This window comes from Amphiura filiformis, chromosome 1 (assembly GCF_039555335.1).
Source record: "Amphiura filiformis chromosome 1, Afil_fr2py, whole genome shotgun sequence".
Lineage (NCBI taxonomy): Eukaryota > Metazoa > Echinodermata > Ophiuroidea > Amphilepidida > Amphiuridae > Amphiura > Amphiura filiformis.
The window spans coordinates 92,679,542-92,688,814 of NC_092628.1; the positions used below are offsets into that span (position 1 = coordinate 92,679,542).

General features: G+C 36.2%; 1 long non-coding RNA gene across 1 annotated transcript in view; it reads right to left on the minus strand.

Annotated features, from left to right (window-relative positions):
• Window positions 1–5,704: 5,704 nt before the first annotated feature.
• Window positions 5,705–9,273, minus strand: part of LOC140157808 (uncharacterized) — a 3,862-nt gene continuing 293 nt past the window's right edge. Inside the window, exons 2-3 of the long non-coding RNA XR_011859709.1 lie at window positions 6,353–6,434; window positions 5,705–5,795 (exon numbers count right to left, since the gene is read on the minus strand). This is a non-coding gene — a long non-coding RNA (uncharacterized lncRNA). The remainder of the gene's footprint in view (window positions 5,796–6,352; window positions 6,435–9,273) is intronic.

Genomic DNA, 9,273 nt, shown 5'->3' on the forward strand with positions numbered 1-9,273 from the left:
TTGATTGACAAAAATATCGCCAAATTTGTATTGCGTTCTGGGTAACAGAACGAAATTACAACACCATGGCATATGCAGTCAGCAACCTGGACAACCGATTCTTTTGTTCTGCCTAGTCGCACTAAAAGTCGATCTATAGTCATGTTAAAATCAGCACAATTCAGAGATACACCTTTTGCTATGAAATTAATTTTCTCGGTCAAATATTTAGAGAATAAATGATAGATTTTGTCTTTTGCCTATCAATATCGTGTCATAATGGATGGGCTGGCCAATATTTTGAGTAGTGGATGCCGGCGCAGCCGGTATCCACTACGATAAAATATTGGCCAGCCTATCCATTATGACACAATATTGATAGGCAAAAGACAAAATCTATCTTTTATTCTCATTCTTATTCAGTTTTAATGTAATTTTGCGAGAAAAACTGCCTTTTTCAGAAAAAAATAAAGTTACTTTTGTGAGGACATCCCGTTGTTTTAAATGAACGAAACCATCACGAACATCTAAGCCACCGAATCGCGTTTTAGTTCTCGCACGTGTATTACGCGAACGCATTATCGCGCGATCATTGAGGAGCAACAAGCGTACCACCGTTGCATGCGGCGCGCGCCCTGACTAATATCACTATCAACTATTGTGAGATATTATACACCAGAAAACCAATCAAATTACGTGAATTCTTTACAAGACGCACCCATTGAATAAGAAAAAGCAATATTTTTTTTTCTTCAGTAATGTCAGTTAAAAACTTGGTGCTTGGATATACATTTTTTTTTTAAATCCTGGTGTTAAAATTAAGCATCAAATTGTGTCTTTTAGTGTGATATTTTTGATTTTATAGGCCTTGAGTTCGCCCGCGAGGAATTCATTTTTAGCGTCTCAAACTAATATAGTTTGCTAAAGAAAGATATTTCCCACCTCTGTAAGGCACATCGTGTGGGTCTATATATTATAGTTTTTTCCCTTCATGCTCCGAAAATGTCAAACTCAGTACTTTTATCTCGAGAGCAACCAGCAGAAATAATCGATATTTCATTTGTTGTCATCCAGGTCAATTTTCCATTGAAAAGCAAAGATTGCCCGACCAGCGATTTGGTAGCCCAAATCCCCAATTGGGTGTTCTGATAAATGAGGTGAATTTTAAAAATTTGCTCCCGTGATAGCCTGCAATTTCAATTTATATGGATTCCATGATAATGAAAACCATTTTGTCTGTTTCTTTGTTTGTTTACCTAGGTTAGTCCGTATTAAGAGACGCACGCTTGAGGTCCATGGGAAAATCCACGGTCCAAACCTAGACAAATTAGCGTGTTATTATAGGGGATTTTAATCTTCTGTCCCTCCTATCTCCAGGTGAATATTTTGTATGACCTAACCCCCCCCCCCACGCCCCCATCGCGGGTTGCCATTTTCATTACACCCTTCAGACTTGTGTTCGGGTTTGTTTTTAATTTGACATGTAGGCCTATAGGCCTAACCATATTTGTCATAATTAAGCGCTATACCTAAATGTATAGCTATCCTATATATTATTATGTACCAGTATGTAATATCATGTACATGTAGGCCTATGGGGTGTGGTGGGTGCAGGGGTGTGTGAGGTGGGTAGTGGGGGTGTATGTAGGGAAACTTTGGGGTGGTACTCAACACACTTTAACCATGACTTTCAATGCAAGGCGTATTGTTGCCACAAATGTTTTTTTTCCTTAATGTTATTTAATAGGTTTTTATAAACTTCCATGTTTAACCTGGTATTGTTTTGGCTGCTTCATTAGGGCCTATGACTTTCGGTGGGTTTCCAAAAGCAGTTTAAAACAAACACAAACAAAAGGCACCATACCCAGTTACCTTCATGACAATTGAAACACTACGTCAAGTCAATCCAAGTTATTCTGTTTTTAGGCAAGCAATTTTAAATAATTGTTGAACAGGTTTTGTTTAAAAACAAAACCTGTTTAAGTTAACAATGATAATGAATGGTTCTTATAAGGCACAATCTCTTCTGATGAGGAACTCAAAGCGCGTAAAGCACGAAATTTACAAACAAACATAAAACAATCAATTTACAAAGATTGGTTTTAAGCTGGCGTTTAAATAACGAAAGTCTGGGGGCGTTACGAAGGTTATTTGGAAGTGTGTTCCAAACAGTTTGCTTGATCATAAAACATACAGCGTAATATTTATGTTTTGTAAATGAAAGTTTTGTTTAAAATATTGCCCAATTGCATGTAAGATTGTTGGGCAAAGTTGTTTTGAGGAGAAGGAAATTTCAACACATTGGTCCGATGATCACGGTGATGATGAAATCAAATAATTAATCACACACGTGATGAAAGATCCTCATCGTGCTATAAACATGATCAGTAGGAGCGCTATAGGTCTGGGAATTTCTTTGCTATATTGAAGTTCTGGCAACACTGTAGCCATGCCGATATTCCTATTAAACCCAGGGATATCGATCCACAATGCTAGTATTAGCCTTAGATTTCACGCGTTGATTTTGAAAAATTTTCAGCCGGCAGTAAAAAATGTTGAAATCAAAACGGAAATTCTGACAAAACTATGATATATCGCTCACGGTGATGTGCGTTAGAAAGTTGGGAAAAATCCTTCATTAGCGAACTATATTACTTTGAAAAGCTAAAAGGTTGATCCAAAAAAAGGCTCGCGGGCAGAGTTGAAGCCTATCAAAATCGAAAATCTTACACGAAATGACTGAATTTCACGCCTAAGTTTAACACTAGGATTTGAAAAAAAATACAGTATCAAGCACTACAATTTTTCCTGACATTTACTGAAAAATGAAAATGATTGCTTTTCATTTGGCCGAGAAAATTAATTTTACATTGAAAAGGTGTAACTCAAAATTTAGCTCATTTCAACACCAAATTCGATCGTTTGTATTGCCTCATTAAATGACTGAGTGAGCCGTGCATAACAAAAGAATCGGTTGTCCAGGTTGCTAACTGTATGGAGCATAATCATGCATAACTCGCAAACGCAAAGTCAGAATTAACTGACATTTTGGGAATAAGCTTTGTTCGAGAATATCTACTGACAAATGTCAAAAAACAGAGGATGCTAGGATCACAAAATACTCCTTTAAACGCGCTTGAGCGGCATTTGCCAAATTGTATTTATTATAATAATTATTTGTCCATTCCTCATTATACTGTACTAGTATTGTAACTAGCTCACTCTGTGTAAGTACTAACAAACTACCCATGTATCATGATGTTTCTGATACCGACACTAAAACTCATAGCGTATCAGACAAATGATCTACACCCCCCCCCCCACACACACCCCTATCACCCACAATTATCCAACTGCGGACACACACGTTAGACACGTTCAAGTTGTATTAGCTTTGGACTGTAAATATTCCTACTCCCTATTCCAGAAAAATACAGCACTAATATTTTTAGATTAAAAAATATATTATCCTGTTTTGCCAAATGAAATATAGCTAAATCCTAATCCTTTAGTTAGTTCTAACTGGCAATGAAACTCAAATTTTAATATTTACAAAAAATTCAGAGAAAATGGGCTAAAAACATGCAATTTTGCATGTTTTCTTACAATTGAAGTCACAAAATAATTCTAAAACTTGGCACAAGTCTAAGCATTCAAAAGGAGTATAGGGTAAGAGTTTGCACATAAGTTTGTGTTTATTTTATGTTATTTTTGATAATGGGTTATTAAAAAGATTAGAAAATGTGTTTTCCAAAAATTAGAATGCATAAATTTAAATTAGTCTTTGTACAAGTCTTTGGGCTTGATTGGCACAGCATACGAAAAACACCCTAAAACACATGTTTTGGCCCTCATTTCCAAAACTAATTGACAAAATATTAGAATTTGACTGTGATTGCCAGTTAGAACTAATTAAAGGATTAGAATTTAGCTATGTTTCATTTGGCAAAACAGAATAGTCAGTGCTGTATTTTTGTGGAATGGGGAGATAGCCCTGTGTGTCCGCTGTTATACAAATATTTTCAGCAAGGCACGTGTCCTTGTTTACCTGTGTTTACAAACACCCGGCCTTGAATCCCTCAAACATACAGATTTTACACTTCTGGCAAAACAAAGAATAATTCCGTGAAGCAGAAAATGGTACAGTTGAACTCTGCTTCGTATACGATATTTTCCCAATGTGACATAATAGAGAGCATGTTGTATCAAATCTGAGCAAAAGCTTTTTCTTAAGATATGCATAAACTATTATTTCAATTGAATTGAATACTTCATTATCAGTTGTCTGTAACATTCAACACATTTCCCCAGCCTCTTCATAATTGCATTTGTCAGCATCAATCCACAAGATACATGAAATATCACATACACAGAAAAGCAAAGCAAATTAATGTCAGATATTTGTCATTTTTTTGGGTTCAATCACCTCCCCCAATATTATGTAAAAGTATACATTTCTGACCAAATTTAATATTTTTCTTGCCTACGTGCACTTTGTGTTTATTGTCGAATTGAATGTCAGATTTGATCCTTTTAGCTGCAAAATGGCCAATTTGATGTGCTTCGCGCGCAATTTGTTTAAAAAAGTTATTTTGGTGGAGAAAATACACTAGTTGCGTTACACCTCACTGATTTACACCAACCTCCACCCCATCTCATAATAAGGAATGTACGCCACTGCTTTCAAAGGCATGTATTCTCACAAGTAGGTCCTGGTTAAGAGGGAATGGGTCACAGAATAAGGTGTCTGTAGCAACTCGTCAACTTTTGTTTGTTAAGGATGTCTCTGTTCATGACATCAGTGTTATTTGTCCATACTATACAAGCTATTTTCTTCCCAACCCTCTTCATTCTTGACATTGCCATCAAAAGAACTATACACCACATTGTCCTCCCATCCCTCTTCAGAATTATCTTGTTGTTGTTGGATGTTATTTGGACGTGTAAATTGGTCCGATGTAGCGTAGTAAAAACTATCTTCTGGTGTGTCATTTTTCTCGTTGTTATGGTTACCCATGGTGGTAGAATTTTCTTTTGAGCTGTGGTGTTTATCAATATCACTGGCATCAGCATATACTGCTATGTAATAGTTGTCATCAGTGGCAGATTCGGGGATGGGGGTACTTTTGTCAGGCTGAGACAGCTTGGTGGGAGTTACATAAGCATATTCAGGTTGCTGTTCCTTGCTGTAAATGACATCGTCAGGCTTAGAGGCTATTGGGTTAGGGGAAGTTACATAAGCATATTCAGGTTGCTGTTGCTCGCTTGATATGACATCGTCATTTTGCTTGTCACTTGTTGACTTTATATTGTTCGCATCAGCATATACTGTTATGTAATTGTCATCAGGGGAGGCTTCAGAGATGGGACCACTTTTATCAGGCTGAGACAGGTTGGTGGAAGCTACATAAGCGTATTCGGGTTGCTGTTGCTCGTTTGATATGGCATTGTCTTCCTGCTTGCCACTTGATGGCTTCATATCGTTTGCATCAGCATATACAGTTATGTAATTGTCATCTGGGGAAGAGTCAGGGATGGGGCCACTTTTGTCAGGCTGGGATAGGTTGGTGGAAGTTGCATAATCATATTCAGATTGATGTTGCTCGCTGTGTATGACATCGCCAGGCTTAGAGGCCATCGGGTTGGTGGAAGTTACATAAGCATATTCAGGTTGCTGTTGGTTGCTGTAAATAGCATCGTCTTTTTTTACCATGATACGGCGACCATTTAGATCTACACCATTAAAGGTTGGATCGTACAGTGCGTTTGATACCAAGGTTGTATCTTTTGGTGATGTTGCTTGTTGTTTCTTTAATCTGCAAAGACAGAAAGTGAAAGTTATAAATTATGACGTCAATTAAATGTAGTGATTTATTTATTTTGAATAGGAATGTGATGAACCTAGTATCTTGATCATTTGTGTCTATTTACATACCCAGCAAACACAAAAACATTTTAAACCCGTTTTAAACAAGTTATATTTTGGGTTTTGGTTTAAGTAAAAACGTTTTATTAACATTAAATGTCGGGTTATATAAAGGTCATGAAAATAGTTTTAAAATGTTTTCAAAATGTTATTGTAAACTATTTTTTGCAAACATTTTTTTCAAAATATTATGTCAACACTTAAATAACATTATGTTCAAATATATGCAGTAGGTTATCAAAGAATGTTTTTTACTGTTATGAAAACGTTTTATGCCCTCTATATACCCTTTATATGACCCGACATTTAAACGTTTGCTGACAATCTTTTATAACCTTTTGCGAATGATGTCGGCAACGTTTTCTGTTTGCTGGGTAGTTTGGAGATTAAAACAAAAGCTGAGGATAGTCATTTACAGCCATACGAAAAATGAGATATTTCCGTTACCTTGGTCTTATGAGGAAGAGAAAGAGAAGTGCTATCAACAGCAGAAGCAGGAGACAACCCACAACTGGCCCAACAATGACACCTGTAAATAAGAAAACAATTATAGCATAGGTCATTTATTACCCGGGTTTATTACCCACTCATTCGTTCCATTCAATTGAAACATATTTACCGAATATTTAAAGGTATGTGAACCAATTATGATAGTAGCGTAGCCAGGATTTTGTGTGAAGGGCACAAAGGCAAATTTGTATTCCCATTTTTGAATAATTTGTCCCATATGTAGTCATTGTAAGGATACTTTGATCTTTGTCGTCCACATGTTCTCTCTGATCATTTTCTGGGAGTGGGGGGGGGCAGTATGCCACACCGGCTCTCCTAGCTATGTAGCTATGCACATGTATTGAAAACTTCATCCCCTTCACTAACCCATCAAAATTGAGATTTGGCATCTGAAGAGAGTTCATATTTTCCCACCATTTTACTCTACCCCTATAACATTTCAGCTCTGTAAAAATGCTTTGTGCAAATCCACACATAATTGACTTGCATTTTGACGAGTTAAATGCTATGGTCCGTTCAAAAGCACCATCCCCACATCGACCCCTTTAATTAACTTACCTGGAACTTGTCAAAATGTTGATATCAGATATATTAGGGCTAAAAGATGTGTAGTTTGAATTTTGTATGCCATATGTGTCTACAGTGGGTAACCGTTATATACTTCGCTAAAAAGTATCCTTACACTTGGAAGAAAAATTCTAATTTTAAAACTAAACCATATTTGGGTAAATTTATTTGTTTAATAGATGAACTATCTCATCGCGCATATTATGACACCCCATTGAATCCAAGAAGCAAAGTTACAAGCATTTGATTAGACGAAGGTCCAGTTTTAAAAGTGACAAACTGGCCTATTGAAAACTCCACGGACTAGACATCTGGTTTGACCATGGAGGTATATAAATAAATGGAGAATGATCTAGCCAAGCATCTTTTGTACTACGTTGGTTATGACCAATTATTGTTGAATAGGCAATTTCAGGGGATATTGATTATGCTAAGCTGATTACATTGTTAAGTCTGTTTCACTGGTCATTTATTTCAATGGGGTGCTAAATGCAGTTACTTATAATGTTTATTGGAAAGTGCTCATGTTTCAGAAAATTTAATATCAAAATGTCATTTTCGCCAAAAAATTGCATTGAAATCAGTCTTTTGAAAAAATAAACACCCTATCTGTAGGCCTATATCTGTGGTCGTATTGTGCCCCCTACATTTTGGTCATGATTCTTGAAAAATTAAAATTAGGCTATGACCCCATATTTTTCTTTCCAAAAAGTTATGACCCCCCCCGGTATAGGCCTATTTGGAACCCCCCTCTAAAGAAAATGATGGCCCCTAATAATATTAATAATCATTTGTGATGCGATCAAGCAAATTCAGTCGGAACTCGGAAATATTAAATTTTCAGTTTCTTATAGAATTGTAAAAAGCATTTACAAAGCAGTATTTGGCAGAAAACCCGATTGAAATTGAGCAACCAGTTCCAAAGATATAAGCAATTAAAGAGTTTCCAAAACAAGAGGAATCAAAAGGAAATATTTCCTTTGTATGGCTATATCTCAGAATCAATATTTCCGAGTTCCGACTGATTTTGCTTGATCGCATCACATTTAGGCCTAAATACTGATAATTATTTATTATAAAATGAGAAGTTTAATGATGATGAAAAGATTTTAGCTGAATTCCGAAGTACTTCCGGTAAATTTTACTCGCTCTTAACTCAATTGGCCCAAATTGGCCCAACATAATTTTTTTTTTTTTTGGAAGGTAAAAACGTTTTGCTTTCATTTGCACTATATTTGAACTCCCTCAGACCCCCTTAAAAGCTTAATATATGAACATGAAAACTAAGTATATTTGTCAAGTTACGGCACAACTAGTGTTGAAAACAGTTTCATAACTTGAGAACAGAACATCCAAATTTCATCGGGTTTTCGCACAATCATACATTGAAACTATAAGCTATCAAAACTGGCTACTTTGAACAGCTAATTGACTAGCTGACGTCATTATACAGTCTCTTTTACAAGCCTTCCGGTACGGGTCAATGTAGGGTCAATTCCTATGAGGAAATTTTGGGAGTGACGATCAATGAACCATGGTAGAGTCTCATAACCATCGTGGAGATCAATAGCTTGGCTGAAGTGGCTAGTCATTCAAGTTTGGTGACTCATTGAATAGAGGTAATCGGATAATCTCCACTTAAGAGATTAGAATTCTGGCGATCATTCTCCATTTATTTATATACCTCCATGGTTTGACAGTGGTGAATTGCTAATTTATGCGTGCCTTTAATCTAAAACAAAACGAACAAAAAAAAACTGATACAAAAGAACTGACAAATAAAAGTTATGAAAAGTACAGAGAAGTAAAACTGAAATAAAAACTGCTTCATTGAAGAAACTGTGTTGTCTCTTTGTTGCGCTTGTTGGAATCTTTTTGCGCCTTCTATAGGCAAGTTTGTCACTTTTAAAACGGGACCTTCGTCTATTCAATCGCCTGTAACTTTATTTCTGGAGGTCACCTTGGATTCAATGTGGTGTCATAATGTGCAGGATTAAATAGTGCATCTATTAAAAAACAAATTTATTCCAACATGGTTCAGTTTTGGAATTGTGATTATTTTTCCACGTGTAAGGATACTTTTTTGGCTAAGTTATATATGGCCGGCTTCCAGATGCACCTTTTTGGTTCCCCGATTAAACGGATTGAAACACCAGGATGAAATTTCATAGGTGGAGAGTTTTGGGAAGAGGGATGTCAATGTGAATTTTTCTAAGAAGGTAAAAACTTCATGTGATGAAATCAGACCATCCTCCTTTAAAAAGCTGTATTGCACCAATTGAAATAGGCTA